The 25,048-nt window shown below is 33.9% G+C and overlaps 1 non-coding gene across 1 annotated transcript; it reads left to right on the top strand.

Annotated features, from left to right (window-relative positions):
• Positions 1-4,073: 4,073 nt before the first annotated feature.
• LOC122687184 lies at positions 4,074-4,180 on the top strand. The gene has a single exon (XR_006339076.1). It is a non-coding gene; the product is annotated as a U6 spliceosomal RNA (small nuclear RNA).
• The last annotated feature ends 20,868 nt before the right edge of the window (positions 4,181-25,048 follow it).

Here is a 25,048-nt window from a genome sequence, read left to right as displayed (position 1 = left end):
AGACTACAGTATAGTGGATACATAACTTTTATATACATCAAGAAACCAAAATATTCCTGTGATTCACTTTATTGTGATGTTTCTTTTATTGTGATGTTCTGGAACCAAGCTTGGAGTATCTCTAAAATATGTCTGTGGGCTTTCAAGGTGGCACTAATGGTAAAGAACCCACCTCCAATTCAGGAGACATAAGAGAGTCAGATTCAATGCCTGGCTCACTTCTCTAGAGAATCCCATGCACAGAGTCATAGGGTCACAAAGAGTCAACATGACTGAAGCGACTTCATGCACACACACATGCACATATATTATTCAACCATATACATGCATGTAACATGCCACTGAATTAAAAATCTAGTACAGTTTCATGTTACATTGTTAAAATGTAGGCTTTCAATATTTCTATTTACCACTTTAATAAAACATTTGATCACAGTTATTCCCAGATGTGTTCCTTCAAACAATATGATTCAAGTCAATAGAATTATTGCCTTATTCATTTATTACTTTGCTCCATGTTTATCATATTCACATTTAAAAATACTTTTCAAGGATTTTTTATTTTACTATGGGATTGATCCCAAATAGAAGAAATGATTGGAACACAGAGCAGGACAACAGGAAACATTACAAGGCAGAATACTCTTGTTTGTATTGCATGACTCTGATTCCTAGAAAATAATCAAACTTCTACTTGGCCACGTAGTAAAAGCATAAATAAATTGGCATATTAGTAGAATGGGGCTTATAGGCATACCATATTACTGAGTGAGATCCATCCTCTACTTTTTGAAACAAATTTAGTCAAAGAATAAGCAATTCATTAAATTTAAATGAATGTTATTTTTAAATTATTTTGTTTTTTATTAGTGCAGTTTTTGTTTCCTTGTTTAATATGGCTAACATAACTAAATATTTCCTTGAAATCACCTAATTAAAGTTAATTATATGGTGGCTTATTCTCTAAGTAAATATAGTCATAAATCACATTTTTCGGTAAGGGAATCCAAAAAAATAGGCTTAACAGAAAAAATAATCTTATAAAGCCATCAAAAAATAAAAGCAATGCTTTTAAAATGTGAGTTACTTTCATGATGCTTTTGAGTGTGAATAAAGGGCTTGAATGATGTTTCAAAATATATATATATATATATATGTATATATTTATATATGTTTTTTATTTATATATTTATATATGTGTTGTGCTTAGTTGCTCAGTCATGTCTGACTCTTTGCAACCCCATGAGCTGTATCCCACCAGAGTCCTCTGTCCATGGGGATTCTCCAGGCAAGAACACAGGAGTTGGTTGTCATTCTTTCCTCAGGGGATCTTCCCAACCCAGGGATTGAACCCAGGTCTCCAGCACTGCAGTGTGTGTGTGTATATATATAAAATACATGGCTAAGATGGTTAAGAATGTATAATATATATATATATACATACTGGAGAAGGAAATGGCAACCCACTCCAGTATTCTTGCCTGGAGAATCTCAGGGACAGAAGCCTGGTGGGCTGCCGTCTATGGGGTCACACAGAGTCGGACACGACTGAAGTGACCTAGCAGCAGTATATATAAAACAGCCTTGTTTTAGAAATTTTCCACAGCACAGAGACCCGATAGTGATGTTGAAATAACATAATGCTGTAGATGTTTGCCTCACTCTAGCTTAGATCACAGAATATTTCTCCAAAATATAAAAGTGAAATTTATAGACCATGATTAATTTTTGCTGATTATTTACAGAGACCATATAAACTTAAGAATTTATATGTGGCTATTAATGGTTATTTACCCATGTTTAAAAGAGAAAATTCAATTTTCTGATATTGATAAAGAGATAATACTACTTCCATGTCCTGGCTATTGTAAACAGTGCTACAATGAACATCAGGGTGCATGCAGCCTTTTGAATTCTGGTTTTCTCCAGTTATACACCTACAAGTGGAATTTCTGTCTCATTCAGTAGCTCTATTTTTAATTTTTTAAGAAACCACCATACTGTTCTGCATAGGGGCTGAACTTATTTGCAAAGCAGAAATAGAGTCACAGATATAAAGAACAAATTTATGGTAACCAAAGGGAGAAATAGGGGAGTGGAGTGAATTGAGAGATCGTGATTGACATATTTACACTACTATGTATAAAGTAGATAACTAATGGGGACCTACTGGGTATAGCATAAGGAACTCTACCCAATGCTTTCTGGTGACTTAAATAGAAAGGAAATCCGATAAAGAGTGGATATATGTATACATAAAACTGATTAACCTTGCTGCACAGCAGAAACTAACAACATTGTAAAGCAACTATACTCAATAAAAATTAATTGAAAATAATAATCAAAAAGAAAGTGAATATAATATTAATATTAAACCCCTCTGATTGACCCCACTGTTTCTGTTTAGTACTTATTTGCAATCATAATCCTTAAATTTTATCTATTTTAGGTTACTTTAATTTATTGGAGAATAATTATGTTATTTTATTGAGGGCATGGTTTAAATGCCTAAATGAAACCTATGTGTAGTATGCAGTATTTCAGTAACATATAACATATAAATGGCTTCTTATAAACTTGACAGATTAGAAATGATTAATTAAAATGATAATATGATTCAAGCATTTAAAGAAGATTTTTCTGCTGTGTTTGTGTCATAATATATGAATATCTACAATATTATTTTCTGTGTTTTAATTGTTTATAATTAAATTTTTTGAAGATTTCTCAATACATGAAACAAAGATGCTGTCTGCAATTTGACCACTTTTCATAAGGAAGGTAGTCTCACGGGCCTTTAATTGCTGTCTAACTTTATATTTTGCAGTATTTCTGCTAATTTTTTTTCATTTGTTTTATTTGTGACCATTTGTGATTTCACTTAAGAGTTTTAAGAGTTCACTTAAGAGTTTTACATTTTGTGGAGGATAGTCCAAGTGCACAATTTGTTTTCTATTAAATTACCTTTATGGTATCTTAATAGAAACACTAATAAACTATTATATAAACACATGTAATTTATCATGTATACACTCCTGTGTCCCATCTGGTGTAAAAGACTGTGCTTCTTCATTTTTTAAATTGGGGTATGGTTGCTTTACAATGCTGTGTTACTTTCTACTGTACAATGAAGTGAATCAGCTATATGAGTAAGTATATCCCCTCCCTCTTGTTTCACCCTTCCTCCAACCTCATCTCACCCATCTAGGTCACCACAACTCAGAGAACTGAACTGATCTTCTGTCCTAAATACACACACAGACACAAAAATTCTGCTTAACTTTTATTAGTTGGAATCTGAAATGTTACATATATTTTCCTTTGAGCTAATTTTTCAATTGTTTTCTCAATTTTGAGAAGTGAAAAAAAGGAGGTAATGTTCTATGCAGAAATAATATCCAGAGTGTCTTCTATGGAGAAAAGGTGATTGAGAGACGAGCTTTCTAGGACTTCTGTTGATGGGTTCTAATGAGGTCTCAACACACTTCCTTTATTAGGTACCAAACAAAGTATGTTGATAGTTTATAATATAGCCTCACGTTTTGCTGAAAAGAGCTCTTTTTCCTTGCAAATAAGCAAAGACATTAAGAAATGTAATTTTTAAAAAAAAGTGTTATCCATTAACCTGTGCTATTTTTAAGTAGAATGGTGTTTTGACAGTTTATCCATTTTAATTGGATTGCAGTGCATTAGTGTTGCACAGCTTTTCCTTTGTTTTTCCATTTGTTTATTTGCTTTTTAATTGGAAAATCATAATCTACTACTTCATGTAATTTACCTTTAAAAAAAGCATCAACAACTTGTGTTCCTCAAGAAAACTAGGACTTAGAGGAATTTACAGGTAGTAAATTCTACTAATTGGGAGAGGGGTTATATATGAGGTCCCATTGCTTGGAAGCTAAAAGAACAAGCTCTAGATCCAGGTTACTCGGGTGTGAATTCTGATCTATTCTCACTAAGGTTGTTAGGCCAAACAATCTAATTAACCACTCTTTTGCTTAGTTTTCTTATCTATAAAATATGAATAAAAATAAACTTAAGTTACAAGGATTATATAACAAAAGAATGCCTGGGTGCTTGCTTCAGCAGCACATATACTAAAATTGGAACGATACAGAGAAGATTAGCATGTCCCCTGCACAAGGATGACACACAAATTCGTGAAGCGTTCCATATTTTTAGACCTAATTGATATCTATAGGACATTTCACCCCAAAACAATCAATTTCACCTCTTTCTCAAGTGCACATGGAACCTTTTCCAGAATAGATCACATCCTGGGCCATAAATCTAGCCTTGGTAAATTCAAAAAAAATGAAATCATTCCAGTCATCTTGTCTGATCACAATGCAGTAAGATTAGATCTCAATTACAGGAAAAAAAAAACTATTAAAAATTCAAACATATGGAGGCTAAATAACATGCTTCTGAATAACAAACAAATCATAGAAGAAATAAAAAAAGAAATCAAAATATTCATAGAAATGAGTAAAATGAAAACTCAACAACCCAAAACCTATGGGACACTGTAAAAGCAGTGCTAAGGGGAAGGTTCATAGCATTACAGGCTTACCTCAAGAAACAAGAAAAAAGTCAAATAAATAACCTAACTCTACACCTAAAGCAACTAGAGAAGGAAGAAATGAAGAACCCCAGGGTTAGTAGAATGAAAGAAATCTTAAAAATTAGGGCAGAAATAAATGCAAATAAACAAAAGAGACCATAGCAAAAATCAACAAAGCTAACAGCTGGTTTTTTGAAAAGATAAACAAAATTAACAAACCGTTAGCAAGACTCATTATGAAAAAAAGGGAGAAGAACCAAATCAACAACGTTAGAAATGAAAATGGAGAGATCACAACAGATAACACTGGAATACAAAGGATCATAAGAGACTACTGCCAGCAGCTCTATGCCAATAAAATGGACGACTTGGAAGAAGTGGACAAATTCTTAGAAAAGTATAACTTTCCAAAACTGAACCAGGAAGAAATAGAAGATCTTAACAGACCCATCACAAGCATGGAAATCGAAACTGTAATCAGAAATATTCCAGCAAACAAAAGCCCAGGACCAGATGGCTTCACAGCTGAATTCTACCAAAAATTTAGAGAAGAGCTAATACCTATCTTACTCAAACTCTTCGAGAAAATTGCAGAAGAAGGTAAACTTCCAAACTATGAGGGCACCATCACCCTAACTCTAAAACCAGACAAAGATGCCACAAAAAAAGAAATCTAGAGGCCAATAACACTGATTAACATAGATGCAAAAATCCTTAACAAAATTCTAGCAAACAGAATCAAACAGCATATTAAAAAGATCATACATCATGACCAAATGGGCTTTATCCCAGGAATGCAATGATTCTTTAATATCCACAAATCAATCAATGAAATGCACCACAATAGCAAATTGAAAAATAAAAAACATATGATTATCTCAATAGATGCAGAAAAAGCCTTTGACAAAATTCAACATCCATTTATGATAAAAAAAAAAAAAACTCTCCAGGAAGCAGGAATAGAAGGAACACACCTCAACATAATAAAAGCTACATATGACAAACCCACAGCAAACATTATCCTCAATGGTGAAAAATTGAAAACATTTCCCCTAAAATCAGGAACAAGACAAGGGCGCCTACTCTCACTACTGTTCGACATAATTTTGTAAGTGTTGGCCACAGCAATCAGAGCAGAAAAAGAAGTAAAAGGAATCCAGAGAGGAAAAGAAGAAGTGAAACTCTCACTGTTTGCAGACATGATCCTCTACATAGAAAACCCTAAAGACTCTACCAGAAAATTACTAGAGCTAATCAATGAATATAGTAAAGTTGCAGGATATAAAATTAACACACACAAATCCCTTGCATTCCTGTATACTAACAATGAGAAAACAGAAAGAGAAATAAAGGAAACAATACCGTTCATCATTGCAACAAAAAGAATAAAATACTTAAGAGTATATCTACCTAAAGAAACAAAAGACCTATATATAGAAAACTATAAAACACTGATGAAAGAAATCAAAGAGGACACAAACAAATGGAGAAATATACCATGTTCACGGATTGGAAGACTCAATATTGTGAAAATGGCTATACTACCCAAAGCAATCTATAGATTCAATGCAATCCCTATCAAGCTACCAACGGTATTCTTCACAGAACTAGAACAAATAATTTCACAATTTGTATGGAAATAAAATAAAACCTCGAATAGCCAAAGCAATCTTGAGAAAGAAGAATGGAACTGGAGGAATCAACCTGCCTGACTTCAGGCTCTACTACAAAGCCACAGTCATCAAGACAGTATGGTACTGGCACAAAGACAGAAATATAGATCAATGGAACAGAATAGAAAGCCCAGAGATAAATCCATGTACCTATGGACACCTTATCTTTGACAAAGGAGGCAAGGATATACAATGGAAAAAAGACAACCTCTTTAACAAGTGGTGCTGGGAAAACTGGTCAACCACTTGTAAAAGAATGAAACTAGAACACTTTCTAACACCATACACAAAAATAAACTCAAAATGGATTAAAGATCTAAATGTCAGACCAGAAACTATAAAACTCCTAAAGGAGAACATAGGCAAAACACTCTCTGACATAAATCACAGCAGGATCCTCTATGACCCACCTCCCAGAATATTGGAAATAAAAGCAAAACTAAACAAATGGGACCTAATGAAACTTAAAAGCTGTTGAACAACAAAGGAAACTATAAGCAAGGTGAAAAGACAGCCCTCAGATTGGGAGAAAATAATAGCAAATGAAGCAACAGACAAAGGATTAATCTCAAAAATATACAAGCAACTCCTGAAGCTCAATTCCAGAAAAATAAATAACCCAATTAAAAAATGGGCCAAAGATCTAAACAGACATTTCTCCAAAGAAGACATACAGATGGCTAACAAACACATGAAAAGATGCTCAACATCACTCATTATCAAAGAAATGCAAATCAAAACCTCAATAGGTACCATTACACACCAGTCAGAATGGCTGCTATTCAAAAGTCTACAAGCAATAAATGCTAGAGAGGGTGTGGAGAAAAGGGAACCCTCTTACACTGTTGGTGGGAATGCAAACTAGTACAGTCACTATGGAGAACAGTGTGGAGATTCCTTAAAAAACTGGAAATAGAACTGCCATATGGCCCAGCAATCCCACTGCTGGGCATATACACCAAGGAAACCAGATCTGAAAGAGACATGTGCACCCCAATGTTCATCGCAGCACTGTTTATAATAGCCAGGACATGGAAGCAACCTAGATGTCCATCAGCAGATGAATGGATAAGGAAGCTGTGTTACATACACAATGGAATATTACTCAGCCATTAAAAAAAATTCATTTGAATCAGTTCTAATGATGTGGATGAAACTGGAGCCCATTATACAGAGTGAAGTAAGCCAGAAAGAAAAACACCAATACAGTATACTAATGCATATATATGGAATTTAGAAAGATAGTAATGATAACCCAATATGCAAGACAGTAAAAGAGACACAGATGTATATAACAGACTTTTGGACTCTATGGGAGAAGGTGAGGGTGGGATGATCTGAGAGAACAGCATCAAAATATGTGTATTATCAAGTGTGAAACAGATCGATCGCCAGTCCAGGTTGGATGCATGAGACAAGTGCTTGGGGCTGGTGCATTGGGAAGATCCAGAGGGATGGGATGGGGAGGGAGGTGGGAGGGGGGTTCAGGATGGGGAACACACGTAAATCCATGGCTGATTCATGTCAATGTATGGCAAAAACCACTACAATATCATAAAGTAATTAGCCTCCAACTAATAAAAATAATTGGGGGGAAAAAAAAAAAAGAATGCCTGGGATATACTAACAGTTTAAGTGCCTAGATCAGTAGATATGATTAAACAAGTTGGCCTTTGTGAAGAGACTGTGTATAGCTAGGTATAGAAAAAGGAGAGCTCCATTCTTTTAAGAAAGAAAAGGATTCAAAATTAATGACATTTGAAAAGAGACATGGAATAATGCCAAAGATAATTTTTGATTTTCTCAGATTTCATAAAATAAATATCTATCAGAAAGATTATATGGGGATACTTAATTATTAATAATTATGGGGGGAAAAGTAGAATAAGCACAAAATTGATCATGTATTTTATTTTCTATTTGTGCTTGGCTGGCTCTATACTTTTACTTGAAATGAGTTACAGAGTTCAGGTAGTAAAAATTTGAATAAACAAGAGTTACTAGAGGATAAATGAACTATGGGGAAAGCAGGTAATACTAAAGGTTTTGTTCTTTTCCACCTCATATTCAATCTACTGCAATTCATGTCATCTACACCTTCAAAATCATCAAAACATACCAGGTATATAAGTTATCCCCACCTCCACTTCCAATTCCTTCGGCTGGTTTATTACTAGGACTTATAAACTTGTCTCTATAACATTACATTGACCATTTTTAGTTATTTTTCCCCCAGAGTAGTAGAAGAAATTCTATAAAACCTAATAATCCCCATGTCAGTCCTCTGGTCTAGTCTCTGCATTGGTTTCCTCTCTCACCTAGAACAAAATGTGCTGAAACGGGCTGAAAGTTCACCATGGTAACTCAGCTACTAGCTCTCACCTCATTTCCTGCTCTAATCCTCTTTGCTCACTCTGCAGCAATTACATTGGCCTCTTTGTTTTTCTCAAACTCATGGAGCAAACACATTTGGGATATTTGCAATTCCCTTACTTAGATTCTATCTAGATTCTTTTTTTTTTTTTTTTGTCTCCTTATTAAGAAAACATTCCTGTCTTATCTAAAATATCAGCTTTTTCTAATTATCCTTGCATCTTATCTGATTCCTTTACAATGTTACTCTTTACATCAAATAGTATTTATTTGTACACTGCCAGTTGCTCCTCACAACTTTTAAAAATTCCAAGAGTTATGTTTTTGTCTATTTCGTTTGTTTTTGTTTTAAGAGATTCTCTGCTTCCTTGGATATCTGGGGAGCAAAATCACAAATAACAAACTTGTGAATAGTTTAAGACTGCATTTTCACAGAACTGCTAATCCTAACTAGCAACCAAAATGTTTCTACACATTTCAGTGTGCAAAACTATTTGATTATTTTAATTTATATTCCTAAGCTTATGGAAATCTATGGAGTTTGCTAGGCTTAAACTGAAGTACAAACACGTTAATTAAACATATATGGCCATTTTCTTTTTATTCAACACTTTCTTGGGCTGCATTTTATGGTAAATATCATGCAGTGTCAACTTAAAGCAATTTAAAAAATAAGAGATAAGCCAGAGTTTATTCAAGAGTATGTATGTATGGATGTAAATTATGTGTATTTATTGTACTTATATTTATTTTAATATGTATTATCATTTTATATAGGATGCATTCACATAGTTTATTATATATACTTATATGTGTGAATCATAAATTAGTTTATATATAGAAAGGGCAATTAATCAAATGGAAAATTATAAAAAAGGAATTTATATTTTAGTAAAAATATTTAGCCATGTAAATACAATTTCTAGTTCTATATTTTCTTTACTGCTAAAGAATTAGTCTAGCAAGATAAGATGTGGATATCAGTGAAACAATAAAAATAGCTGTAATGATTACTTTTACCACCCTACACTATAAAGTTTTGCTAAAATGATCATCCAACTGAAAAGAAAATTATGATTTCTAATGTATTTCTCTAGAAAAGAAATCTGCAATTTATATATCCATTTACACATTTACTATAAATGAAGTTTTGAGGGATATAAAAATCCTTACATGATTCTCATTATTATAATTTCCATAAACATCTACATAGAACTTGGTTTGATTTATTAGAAGGGAAGTTTGCTTCTTTTTATGAACTGTGGCATCTAATTTTTATATTTGAAACAGTATTTTCTGATTTATGTTGGCGTTAATAATATTGACTCTGTGAAAATCACTGTTCCCTCCCGGTTGGTCACTACCCTTGGGAGTATAGGTCACGGCTATCTAACAGCAGCATCCACAGCTGTTTGTGCTGACACAGATTTGAGTGTTATTTCCTTGACAGAGGTCACAGAGAAGCAGTAGAAGATAATTTTATGAGGCATCTGCTGTATTTGTGGTTATCCTCATTCTTCAAGATTGACCTACAAACTTTAGTGTCTGCAAGAAAATAACATTAAATCAAGACCCAGGGACTTATAAATGGAAGGCTGTAAGAAATGAACTTTCATATGAATGGAATGTTATTTTCAGTTGAAAAATCAACATAGTTAAAGCCAATAAAAATGTTGGTTTTGAAGGAGGCTTAGAGGTCAAAATGAGTGTATTCAACTTGAAAAAATACCAAATATAAAAATCCAGCTACAGTATACTATATTTAAGTATATAACAGTCAAGGCTGAGGTTATCTACAGATGTTAGCTAGAATAACTTCCTTAAAATATTGATTTTTTTTAATAGAGCAAAGAAAACATAAACTCAATGAACAATTTTAGCTAATTTTAAGTATCATTATCAATGGCTGGTTTAATTAAAATTTATTCACAAAAATAATTTGCTATAAATTAAATTCTGAAAGAACCAGCTCTTTATTGGCTCTTTGTTTCTGTTCTGAAAGCTTGTCCTCAGGGCCTAATGCACATCATCAAAAAATGCCAGAAGATTATTAGCTTGGAACCCAGAACTATGATCCAATGTTGCCTTGTTGCTTCTCTGTGTGTCACTGAACAAATTATTTAAGTATTTTGAACCTAATTCTTCATCTATAAAATGAATATTGAAATACCACAAGATAATTCTGTGAAGACTAAAAAATGAAATTGCTCATAAAATTATTCAAAAAGGGTATTAGATAATTATTAATTCATGAAACAAATACTATATAGGTTCTCAATAAGCTTAATTTTTTTAAAAAAATGATATCTAACAATTCTAAAGAGGAATTCAAGAAATCTATTTTATCTATGAGCAAATAGCATATTTTACTGACATTTAATTTTTTAATTAATTAGTCTTTTCTTTTTTGGAGAAAATAGTTTTTACTTGCCTAATACATGCCAAGCTCAAATTCCCAAATGTAGATATGATGATATATAGGAACAGAGTTTGAAAGGTAGAATTTAGTCTGCTTATAAATTACATCAAACACAGAGAAAGAACATGTAAAGTAAAAGTGACCTGAAAAATGTACCCTAAATTTGGGAAAACATGGATTGTTCAGTTTTGCTCAGTAAGGGACTATAAGAGAAAGAAATATACCTAAATTATATATATATTTTGTGTGGGAAACTTGAACTTTAAACCATATCTGATTAGTAAACTTTGAGGGTTTAAAATATACAATTCCTCAGGTTTTCATATACTATTAGCCAGGTTTATTTTTGAAGGCCTGAGAATCAGAAGAACTGATGTCTGAGGGCAGGAGAAAATGGGTGTTCCAGTTCAAACAAAGAGAGAACATTTGGCCTTCTTCAGCTATTTTTATTTGCCTCCTCAGTGGAATGGATGATGCCCACCTACCTGGTGAAGGCAATCTTCTTTACTCAGTCTACCAAATTAAATTGCTAAGCACTACAAATTCTCTTCTGTAAACACCCTTATAGATATAAATAGAAATAGTCTTCTATCACCTATCTGGACATTTCTTAGGCTAGTCACATTGACACATAAAATTAACTATCACATTATTTGCTCAAATCACTTTAACTGATTCTAATTTAACTTCAAATTTAAAAAATTATTTTTCCATAATTTAATCCTATGATCACACTCATAAAACAGACTCCCTAAAATACTACTTTCTTTATGTAGCCTCTTGCATGTAATTCCTGATACTAACTGAAATTAAATCAAAATATCTCAAAGTGTCCAAATACTTTAACACTTTGATTCTTTATAGATAGAGTTCCCCAGAAAGCAAACTCTGAAATAGATTAGAGGTTGAAGAATTCATTAGATATTGCTTTTGAGATCAACCCGTGGAAATAAATAGAAAAGGAATTAATTATTCACAGAAAAAAGTTGTAACATGATATAGTTTCAGTGCAAGACAGAGCATAATCCTTGAGGATCTCTGAGGTAAGTATTATACAGTTGAAAATTCTCCAAGTTAGGCTTCAACAGAACGTGAATTGAGAATTTCCAGATGTTCATGCTGGATTTAGAAAAGGCAGAGGAATCAGAGATCAAATTGCCAACATCCATTGGGTCATAGAAAAAGCAAGAGAGTTCCAGAAAAACATCTTCCTCTGCTTTATTGACTATGTCAAAGCCTTTGATTGTGTGGATCACAACAAACTGTGGAAGTTCTTAAGGAGATCGAAATACCAGTCCACCTTACCTGCCTCCTGAGAAATCTGTATGCAAGTCAAGAAGTAAGAGTTAGAACTGTATGTGGAATAATGGACTGGTTCCAAATTGGGAAAGGAGTGCACCAAAGCTGTATATTGTCACCCTGCTCATTTAACTTATATGCAGAGTATATCATGCAAAATGCTGGGCTGGATGAAGCACAAGCTGGAATCAAGATATCAATAACTTCAGATATGCAGATGACACCACCCTTATGGCAGAAAGCAAAGAGGAACTGAAGAGCCTCTTGATGAAAGTGAGAGAGGAGAGTGAAAGAACTGGTTTAAAACTCAACATTCAAAAAATGATTATGGCATCTGGTCCCATCACTTCATGGCAAATAGATGGGGAAGCAATAGAAACAGTGAGAGACTGTTTTTTCGGTCTCCAAAATCACTGCAGATGGTGGCTGCAAGCCATGAAATTAAAAGACACTTGCTCCTTGGAAGAAAAGATTTGACAAACCTAGCCAACATATGAAAAAGCAGAGACATCACTTTGCTGACAAAAGTCTGTCTAGTCAAAGCTATGTTTTTTTCCAGTAGTCATGTACGGATGTGAGAGTTGAAACATAAAGCAAGTTGAGCACCAAAGAGTTGGTGCTGTTGAACTTTAGTGTTGGAGAAGACTCTTGAGAGTCCCTTGGACTGAAAGCAGATCCAACCAGTCCATCCTAAAGGAAATCAGTCCTGAAATATTCATTGGAAGGACTGAGGCTGAAGCTGAAGCTCCGATACTTTGGCCACCCAATGCAAAGAAGTGACTCATTGGAAAAGACCCTGATGCTGGGAAAGATTGAAGGCAGGAGGAAAGGGGGATGACAGAGGTTGAGGTGGCTGAACGGCATCATCAGCTCAATGGACATGAGTTTGAGTGGGCTCCAGGAGTTGGTGGTGGACAGGGAGGCCTGCCGTGCTGCCATCCATGGGGTCACAAAGACAGGACTGAGTGACAAAACTGAGGTGAATATGTCCCTTCAGAGTTTGTCAAACTACCGCAAGGTGGCTATAATTTATACCCATGTGTGGGGCAGTCTTACCTGGGAATGAGTTTTATCATCACCAAATTCTGTAAGAGAGTTGAGAGCAAAGGACTACCTGTCTGCAGCTCTTCAAGTAGGTAGAAAGACTAATTCTTTCACTTCTGAAAAAGGGAGTAGTGGTACACATTATCCTTTACAACTGCCTTTGAACACATAAATCTTTCTTTGGCTTGCACCTAAGATACCTGCTTCTCATTATTTCATATTGTAAAGGACTAGAGTGAAGGCATCAATATTTTCAGATATTGACATAATCTTTATATATGTCCCAAGTCAATATATACTTTATTCTATAAATTTGTAAATGCATATAGCACTTTTATCATCACTTTCCTCTCTTAATGAATTTCCTCTATTTGCAGTTTTTTTTTCAAATGTTCTAAAGAAAAAAAAAGCCATTGTTGTTTCCATTGTTTTCCTAAAACAGTATTTGGAAATATGTATAATTTTGTAGGAGTGTGTATAGATAAACAGAAGCATAAATGCAACATTTTTTTTGCATTCTTAATTTAATTGAACTGCCACATGATTAAAGCTAATAGTTTAGTTTCTTTGCAAAGACTTCAGACACCACAATTTAATATGAATGCCTTTAAAAAATGTACAAATAGCCTGAGAGGTAGAATTGTGACCTGATTCTTATTTCTCTATCTATAACTCCATATTATTACACTTTTCTCCTCTGAAGTACCAGATTAAGAAAAGAACATGTGAATAATATCATGAACTGTTAAAGTTTTTAATAAAACATCAGCACAATTCAGTCCCCAACAAACTCAGAGAAACAAACTGGGTTGCTTCTTTCCCAAGATCAAGTGCAGTCATTTGAATACACTATATATATATATATGTATGTATATATATTTCCATGATATCTGGATCTATTAATTTGAAGACAAACTATTTAAATATATTAAAATTCTGTCTTTTCAAGGGATTTATTACACTTTAATTAACAGAATTTATCTCCTTCATTCCTTTTTAGATAAGTTATAAAATTGAATTTAGAATCGTAGTCACTCGAGACATAATAAATTAATTACAGTGTTTTTTCATCATTAATTATTTCCTTCAACACAATAAAATATCATGTCATTGTTAAAATTATAAGAATGAAATAAATCAGCTAATTGTATGAAGTTTATTATTTTATGTTATGATCAAGTATGTATATATGTATATTATCTTGGATTTTATAACACAAAATTATTAACATACCACATGTATGTTTGTGATGAATAATTTTCATCTTTCATCAGTTGCACACTTTAACCTTTTATTTAATAACAACATATACTATACTTATGGGGTTTTATTTTAGTCTGAAGCACATTAACAAATATCATATTAATGTATATATCTAATAAAAGACCGTGGATTAGGTGTTTATGTCAAAATTCCACCAATTGTACGGTCTTTGTATTAATCAACTTATTAATAATTTTTGAAATGTTATAAGTAGATATGATGCAGTTAGAGTAACTATTCTTACTGTATTGTTATTTACAAGATAAGAATCATGAAAGAAAGGGTGAATAGTTCAAAGGATAAGAATTTGGTTTTTTATGAATTACTAACTTTTTTCAACTTAACTTTATATTTTTCTATCACATTGAATATTTATCACATGAAACAATATTGAATACCAACAGTGAGTGCAGTAATCAGAAATTCCCGTATAAAGTGCCCATCAGGTTCAAAATCTCTACTTAAACCAGAATTCTTTTTCATCCTACTAGGCAGGCCAAAGGTGGATGAGAGATGTATGAGGTACTTACCTAAGAGACAAATAAATATGCAATAAAATATGAATTATAAGTTTTATAATAGTGGATTTTAAAACAGCTTTTTAACCTAGAATAAATCTGTCTTGCATGTGTGTGTGCTCAGTTACTTCAGTCCTGTCTGACTCTTTGGAATCCTATGAACTGTAGCCTGCCAGGCTCCTCTGTCCATGGGGATTCTGCAGGCAAGAATACTGGAGTGGGTTGCCATGCCTTCCTTCAGGGGATCTTCCTTACCGAGGGAAAGAAACCATGTCTCTTGTGTCTTTTGCATTGGCAGGCAGGTTCTTTACTACTAACACCACCTGGGAAGTTTGAATCTGTCTTCAGTTCAGTTCAGTCACTCAGTCATGTCCCACTCTTTGTGACCTCATGGATGACAGCATGCCAGGCTTCCCTGTCCATCATCAATTACAGAGTTTGCTCACACTCATGTCCATTGAGTTGGTGATGCCATTCAACCATCTCAACCTCTGTCATCCCCCTCTCCTCCTGCCTTCAATCTTTCCTAGCATCATAGTCTTTTCTAATGAGTCAGTTCTTCACATCAGGTGGCCAAAGCATTGGAGCTTCAGCTTCAGCATCAGTCCTTCAAATGAATATTCAGGATTGATTTCCTTGGATTGATTTCTTTGCAGTCCAAGGGACTCTCAAGACTTTTCCCCAATACCACAGTTCAAAAGCATCAATTTCTTGGCACTCAGCTTTCTTTGTGGTCCAACTTTCACATCCATATTTGACTACTGGAAAAACCATATCCGTCTTCAAGAAATTTAATTGCAAACAATAGGAATATGACTAAATTAGCATTAAAAAATGTGTTTCATAAAATTTCATGGACCACAAAGAAGTAAAATCATGCCAAATGTAGTCAGAAAACATGTGAATTTGGGTTACTCTCAGATTACTAAAAACATGATAGTTCTTTCTAATATTCTACTATCAAAGCAACTCACCATATCCATTTATCTCATGACACAAAATCCAGAGAAAGTTCATGCTTTTGACTTTTTATCAATCAATAAATAGTCTTCTTTGGAGTTAACAATTTTCTCTTATCCAAGTACCTATTGATAAAGACCAATAAAGGAGGTGATTTAACTTCCCAGTGGCACAAGTGGTAAAGAACCCGCATGCCAGGAAACATAAGAGATGCAGATTCTATCCCTGGGTTGGGAATGTCCTCTGGAGGGGAAATGGCAAGTCACTCCAGTATTCTTGTCTGGAGCATCCCATGGACAGAGGAACCTGACTGTCTAGAGTTCGTAGGGTGGCAAAGAGTAGGACACGACCAAAGTGACTCAGCACAACATGCAAAGGAGGTGATTAGGAAGCTCCTTCAGTTTCATTGAATGTCTGTACAATCCAATAAGTGGGTGTTTCCTTATAGATTTTCAGTTTGGTCTGCATCTCAATAATTCTTATTTCATTTAACTTTTTCAATATATTGACCTAGTATTTTTCTCTCTGATAGCTCAGCTATTCAGTTGGTATAAGGGTAAGGGAATAATAAAGATTGGAGTCACAGAAACTGAAGCAAAGGTGACAATAAAAACATAGTATATGAATTATTTTAAAAGAAAAGCAGCCATGTCAATGGATAAAGCTGGTATGAAGTAAATGAATAGCCAATATTAAAGCAGAGTACCATGCAGTTGTTTGAAAAGTGAAGTAACTTGTAATTAGTACCTATTTTTTGATAGTTACTGATAGCTTACCATGAATGATGTCAGATTCGTGATCTCTGAAGAAGACTTAACTTTGGGACCAGGGACCAGGCATGATCACTCAAGAACTTCTGTGTAGCAGAGTTTTATTAAAGTGAAAAAGGGACAGAGAAAGCTTCTGACATAGACATCAGAAGTGGGGCGGATAGCGTCCCCCCCTCCTTGCTAGTGTTGCCAAGGGAGTTATATACTTTTTAAATTGGTTATTACAGTAAATCAAAAGAATGTCTCAACGTTGTAAAGATCTTATGAAACCCACTCCCACAATTTACATTTTAAGAAGACAGGATTAGTCAGAAGATTTTCAAGGAGAAACTGTCCTCAAGCAGGATACATTGCTGTTATATAATCCTTAGTACAGAGTTTAAACTCAGTCATTTGTTGTGTAACCATCAGTTCCTTTAATCATCAACTTAAAGAAAAAACAAAAACGTTTTATGTGACTAAGACTAAGGAATGTAAAGAGAAAAAAAAAAAAAAAAGACGTCCTTTCCTCCTCCTTGAGAATTCCAGGCGCTTATCTCCTCCTTGAGAGCCCCAGACTCCTTTCTCCTCCTCAGAGACCCCAGACTTCTTATCAACCTGCCCAGGAATTGACACTTTCAGTACTATTTAAAGTCATTAGCACATTCTTCTCTCTCTCATTTGATGCTTGTGGCTAACATGTTAAGGACTACGTCATTTAAAATTAACATTTCTGAAACAAAGAGTGATTAATCAACATGTTTAAATTTACACAGCTTTTACAGGGTGAAAATATGACTCAAACTTAAATGCCTAAATTTAAATGTTATATCTTTTTCAATGATTCATACAATGAACATTAGATGAAAGAACATACTTCAAAAAAATAATAAACAGACATCTGCAGAAGTACATATGTGAAATTCAGAAATGGCTAGCAATAAGTAAAAATTTAGAACCTTGAGAAACATTCATCAGATAATTCAAAGGATAGGTAGGAAATCAAGAAACAATTTCATCTCTTTTATTGAAATTCAACTGAATTTTATTTAACTGAATTCCCATACAAATTCCTAAAAATAACGTACTTGTTCTCTTCAAGAAATACTTGGGTGATAATTCAATATCAGTACTTCATTGAAAACAATGACTTTTTTGTTTGTTTGTTTGTTTGTTTTTGCTATCCATCTCTTCCTGTGAATATATGTCTATATATTTGACATTTTATGTTTATTTATTTTTTGCACATAGTTCTTTTTTATTAAGATTTTTTAAAAATTTCTCATTTTAGTTTTCCTGGTTCAGAGAATTGGCATCACACATGTTCACTCAATTCTTGTCTCTTTGTTGTCTTTCACTCCCTCTTTAGGTAAATTGCACATTTAGCAGTAAACAGAAGAGAAATTATGATACTGATATGAAAGCTCTTCCTAATGACATGATTTGCTCACAGTCTCTTTAGTCTGTGAATAATAATGACAGCTAATTTAAGCTTAATGCACAGGCAATTTCTTTGAATATCCACAATAGCTTTAGAAAGTCAATGATATCAAGTTTGAGGTAAATATATTTGGAAAATTTGGGAAAATTTCAGTTCAATGAGTAAGCATAAGGGGAAAAAATCTTTGGAAACAAGTTACAGGACCACATGTAAAAATTTAGTATAAAATGTGAATATCTCAATATTTATATATAAACATAAATCTAGTGTCTAGACATATTAAATAAAGTTATATCCATTTAGCATGGATTAAATTTTATATAAAACATGTATTTTTTATTTTAAATAATTTCTCTATATTCTATTATCATTGGAGTACAATTGATGCTTGCAGTTAAAAAAATGCATTTTGTATTTGATGGCATTTTACATTACTGACATTCTGAACAGGCAAACTATTACAGCTTTTCTTAGTTTTATTTTTCTACCTTCTTGATAATTTACCCTAACAGATTAATTTCTTATTCCATAGGAGTATAAAAATACCATATCTGTTGGTTTTGTCATATTTTTGCCTACTCCACTCTTGGTTTGAATAGAAAATGGACTATATTTACAATGAAGACTTTCTTTTTTTTGTTTATATATTTTATTTTATTTTATTTTATTTTTTATTATTAGTTGGAGGCTAATTACTTCACAACATTTCAGTGGGTTTTGTCATACATTGATATGAATCAGCCATAAATGAAGACTTTCTAATTAATGGGAAATGTTCTTTTATTTTAAGGGTTTGTTCTTCCTTGGTGACTCAGATAGCAAAGGATTTGCCTGAAATGCAGGAGACCTGGGTTTGAACCCTGGGTCAGGAAGATCATCTAGAGAAGGGTATAGCTACACACTCCAGTATTCTTGCCTAGATAATTACATGGACAGAGAAGCTGATGGGCCCCAGTCCATGGGGTCACAAAAGGTCAGACATGACTGAGTGACTGACACTTAACTCTTCAGACAATTGAATACCAGTCACAATTGCTCTAATATCTTGGGGGTCACTGCATTAATAGAGAAAAATAAGTTGGGAATACAAGGTCCTTAATAATAATCATAAAAATATGGGAGTAAGTGATTCAATATCTGAAGGTAGTAGAAAACTTAGGTAATGATTTATTAAGATGAATTATCTTTCATTATATACTACCTCACAGTCTCCATTTCTAGTTCAGTCTCTGTCATAACTATAAAAGTCCCCATATCATTCCTCAGCATGGGGCCTGCCATATGATCCTTCTTCACCAAATATAAGTTTAGTGACTAGTAAGTATCAGCTAGGGCTTCTCTGGTGGCTCAGAGGTAAAGAATCTTCCTGCCGAAGCAGGAGACCTGGGTTTGATCTCTGGGTCAGGAAGATCCCCTGGAGAAGGAAATGCAACCCACTTCAGTATTATTACCTGGGAAATCCCATCGGCAGAGGAGCCTGATGGGCTACAGTCCACAGGGTCACAAAAGAATCAAACACGACTTAATGACTAAACAACAACAGCAAAGAGTACATTAATCCAGTGTAGATATGACATACATAATCTCATAGAAAATATCAGACAAGAGCACTCAGAGACTACAGTAAAGTGAGAAAATAGCACAATTATTACATAATTCATAAAACAGCAAACATCCTCATTTCTCAGCTATACTGCTACTGCTGCTAAGTCACTTCAGTGGTGTCGGACTCTGTGCGACCCCATCCCTGGGATTCTCCAGGCAAGAACACTGGAGTGGGTTGCCATTTCCTTCTCCAATGCTATTTCTGATCAAACTACAGTGTTACTCTTGCTCTCCCAATGGATAAACTATATGAAAATGCTCAATCATAGAGCGGCTGCTGCATTCTGACAGCACTTGATCCAAGGTGGATCCCCACTTCCATACTCTCATTTCAAAATTACCCAATGAAAGACCAACTCCAACTGCAATTTTTTTCTTTTCCCCTAATGCTTTCTTTCTGAGATTTGCTAGCATTCCTTGTAGTGTACGCTCTGTCTCAATCACTGAAATCAGTACTGAAACCACTTGTTCATTTTCAGGTATGTTCTTGATGATTTTTGTCTAGATATGTTGTCAGAGTTTTTTTTTTTTTTAATGAATAGAGGCCATTTTAGCTTTATCTTACAAATTCATAAACTTAGCTGTAAAGAAGTTAAAAAAGAAAGAGAACATAAAATTTAGAAAATAATTTTACTTTTTATTAAAAATTATTTTCACTTGTCACATTTTCAGTCATAAATGGAACCCTCTGTCAACCCAGGTATCAGTTCAGTTCAGTTCAGTCACTCAGTCGTATAGGACTCCCTGCAACCCCATGAACTGCAGAATGCCAGGCCTCCCTGTCCATCACCCACTCCCGGTGTTTAGCCAAACTCCTGTCCATTGAGTCAGTGATGCCACCTAACCATCTCATTCTCTGTCATCCCCTTCTCCTCCTGCCTTCAATCTTTCCCAACATCAGGGTCTTTTCAAATGAGTCAGCTCTTCTCATCAAGTGGCCAAAGTATTGGATTTTCCAGCTTAAACATCAGTCCCTCCAATGAACACCCAGGACTGATCTTCTTTAGGATGGAATAGTTAGATCTACTTGCAGTCCAAGGGACTCTCAAGAGTTTTCTCCAACACCACAGTTCAAAAGCATCAATTCTTCAGCACTCAGCTTTCTTTCTGGTCCAACTCTCACACTGATACATGACCACTGGAAAAACCATAGCTTTGACTAGACAGGCATTTGTTGGCAAGGTAATGTCTCTCTGCTTTTTAATATGCTGTCTAGATCGGTCATAGCTTTTCTTCCAAGAAGCAAGCATCTTTTATTTCATGACTGCAGTCACCATCTGCAGTGATTTTGGAGTCCAAGAAAATAAAGTCTGTCACTGTTTCTGTTGTTTCTGCATTGATTTATTATTTATTATATTTATATTGTTTATAAATACATTTATTATTATTGTGTGTGCACTGCAATTTTTATTATTTATATAATCTATAAATAGTCTATTTATTATAGTGTGAACAGTATAATTTACATTGATTTAATAGAAATACATAAATTAATTTAACAAATAAAAGTTTAGGCACATAGGTACTTTTGAGAATAATCTGGTTTGTTTTAGCCCCATGAGTGACTATAAGTGATCTACCAAAATAATAAATGAGATCTAGGGTATGTCCCAGTCTGGCATATTAACGATGACATCATAATTGTTCTAACCAGTCATTGACTTTTATGGTTCATCCATTAGCAAGAAAACATAATCCTGATTCAGCAATAGAGATGCAAACTTCAGTACCTATTGTAGACCTTTTCAAAAGGGGTGTCTCATCCTTTGAGTAACTTAAAATCACAAGGAAATCTATATTTTAAACATATGATCAATTCTATAATTTTTGCCTAAAATTAAAACTTTGAAGATAATATAGAAATCTATGCAGAACTAGGTTTCTAAATAAGTCAACTTTTATCATTTCAAATAACATAATTTTGTGTTTGAGCATATATTAATTTATTTCAGGTCTTTTATTGCAGAACAAATACCATTCTTTATAATTATGTAAATTAAATTGAGTGTTTAATTTTTTTCTGTGAAAACAGCATCTTTCAAATATATTACTAACAGAATTAAACACCACTATTATGGAATATGTGAGTAAAATAATGGTCAAATATTGGAATGAATAGCAATACATTTTTCTCAAAATGTTTCTTAAATTTATTAAAATTTCTTGCTCCAAGTTGAATATACAAATTCTAACAAATAATCAGGAATTTGTATATCGAACTTGGATGGTCCACAAACAAAAGACTCATCATTATAGGAACCTCAGCTTTAAATCAAATAACTGGTTGAATATTCCCTTATATGATTACTCTTTTATAACACTGTGTCATTTTTATGATATCCAATTTAGCATTTTAGAAAAAGCATTGTTCTCAGTACAACTGATCCTAATCACAAAAAAATGGCTTCTGTACCATATATTTTTTTTCAAAATCAAGTTATAGATTTTTCAATGTACCCTTTTCTTTTCACATGGCAATGTATATTTATTTTTGCATTAAGAGATTGATATGTGTTTATTATGTAAAATTTAAGTGATTCAGCAAAGTAAAAAATTATAGCGTAGGAAAATTTATTTCCTAAAATAGCAGTTGCAGTTAGGGAAAAAATAGATTGTATAAAATATTAAGAGACTGGCATTGTACAATTACTGTGTGTGTATCAGTTCAGTTCAGTAACTCAGTCGTGTCTGACTCTTTGCAAACCCATGGACTGCAGCGTGTCAGGCTTCCCTGTCCATCACCAACTCCTGGAGTTTGCTCAAACTCATGTCCATTGAGTCGCTGATGCTAACCATCTCATCCTCTGTCATCCCCTTCTACTCCTGCCTTCAATCTTTCCCAGAATCAGGGTCTTTTCCAATGAGTCAGTTCTTTACATCAGGTGGCCAAAGTATTGGAGTTTCAGCTTCAGCATCAGTTCTTCCAATGAATATTTAGGACTGATTTCCTTTAGGATGTACTGGTTGGATCTCCTTGCAGTCCAAGGGACTCTCAAGAGTCTTCTCCAACACCACAGTTCAAGAGCATCAGTTATTCGATGCTCAGGTTTCTTTATATTCCAACTCTCACATCCATACATGACTACTGGAAAAACCATAGCTTTGACTAAACGGACCTTCGTTAGCAAAGAAATATCTCCTTTTTAATATTTCATGTACACACATATGAACAAGTGTCACTCTGTAATCAGATATACATCAGAACTCTATGATTTTTCTAATGCAACCTAAGTTTTTAATAATTTTTCATTTATTATACTTTGGAGTACCATTCTCATTTCACTGTACATTCACTTCCTCCAAATCTCTAGATTTACTCTGGACTTTTTGTTGTTGTTGTTTACCAAACCTATTGCCAATTCTAGCTCTATTATTTGAGATTTATAGTGTATTTACCATAGTTATAAAGATATTATTCTGTTGCTTTATTTGTATCCTTATGTTGCAATCTCCTTTTATTTTTAATTTCAGCTTCCAGTAATAGAAAATCTTATCACTTTTAAGTTTCAGTATATTTAAATTCAGATAAAATTAAAGAACACTTATGAAGTGAAACATTTTTCATATTCTTTTGATTTTTATTTTGATCATTTTCACCCACCCTTACTTTGACAGTTTTCTTTTCTTTTCTTTTCTTTTGAACAGAGGTTTTTAACAAAGGATTTGTCTATTAACCTGTTTCATAATACAAAATGCTCTTCAGAATTTCTTTTTCTGAGTTTTTAATTTCATTTTTATACCAATTTTTCTGCCTGTTTGCTCACTACATGTCTTCTTTTTGTTTTATTTCCATTGATTTATTGCCATGTTTCCATTTTAGTTACTGTTGCTTAATTTTTTTTTTTTTTTTTTTGGTATACAAAGAGTCCAGCTCCTGATTAAAAAAACTCTGTGTGATCTTTTAGACTCAACCATGGCAACAACAAAGATTTTGCAAGTCTGGCCTCACCAGAAAAACTGTCTTCCCCACAGCAGAGTTGGTGCAGGGCCTGTGCATCACACTAGAGTTTTACAGTCAAGAACTCAGGCTCCAGGGCTAGTCATGCTCTTACAAATATCTACTTATACATTTACATGCAAGTACTTTTATTCCTTTTTATTTGACACTTTGGACAGAGGTCTTATTTAGGCAATTCTGCAGAGAGTTCTTGTGCTTGTTGTGGGGGGAGAGGATGAGGTAAAAAAGGGAAACTTAAAGACACTTTCCTACTCTGACTTAGTATTTAGTACTGTTCTACTCTTTCTTTGAGTACCCTTCAAGGATGAAAATCTGCCCTGATCCACTGGGCTCTTGACTGGTGAACTGATTCATAAAAAATTAATACACAGAAACTTTACTTAAATAGATTGAGAAACCAGGAGGGGAAACACTCACACTCTGTGATGAGAGCAAAGATCAACAAGAAGAAAGATTCCTCTTCTTTCTTGGCAACAATTCAACCAATGGAAAGTCAGAGGCTCTTTGTTTACTATACTCCTCTAAATTCCTCCTCCCTCTATAGAAGAGTTCTCCTTCCTCAGTCATGCAGGGATTTCTTCATGCATTGCCATGGTTGCGGGTGCTGAATTTCAATTCTCTGTTAATTCTGAATAAACCCATCTTTGCTTAAGAAATAGCACTCTACTGGCCTATACACAGACCAAAGAAGGCCCCTTAAGGTTCTGAGGTTTGCGACCATATAGTTGTGGTACTCATTATCTCCTCACTGCTTTTCTTACCAACTTTGGATCTTGAAGGTATATTTTTCTCCTGGATATTAGCTTATGTCTTTATTTTTAAAGTTTTCCACACTTTATTTGGTACCTATTTTTAATTTTATTCTTTCTGAGTAAGGCCTTTTTCTAATGGGGGGGTGATACTTGTTTGGTACTTTGGTCTGATTTTTGAGATAAGATTGTTTTGAGCAAAGACAGGTAAGACAGCTTCAACCCATTCAAGGGGGCACTTCACTGAAACTGGTTTTCCAGCCATCTTTCCATTCCTTTGAAATAGAAGCCATTTCATGAGAGCAGTCTGAAAATTTTCTAGTTTGGCCCCTTAGGACTGAGTTATTTTCTTAGGACTGGCTAGCTTTAAGCTTGAAGTCTGAATTGCAAGTTGTTTGAATTGATTTTGGTCATGCTAGGAATAAAGAACTCA

The sequence above is a fragment of the Cervus elaphus genome, chromosome 30 (genome assembly GCF_910594005.1).
Source record: "Cervus elaphus chromosome 30, mCerEla1.1, whole genome shotgun sequence".
In the NCBI taxonomy this organism is placed as follows: domain Eukaryota; kingdom Metazoa; phylum Chordata; class Mammalia; order Artiodactyla; family Cervidae; genus Cervus; species Cervus elaphus.
The sequence above is the reverse complement of the archived record's forward strand: the minus strand, read 5'-3'. Positions and strand labels throughout refer to the sequence as shown.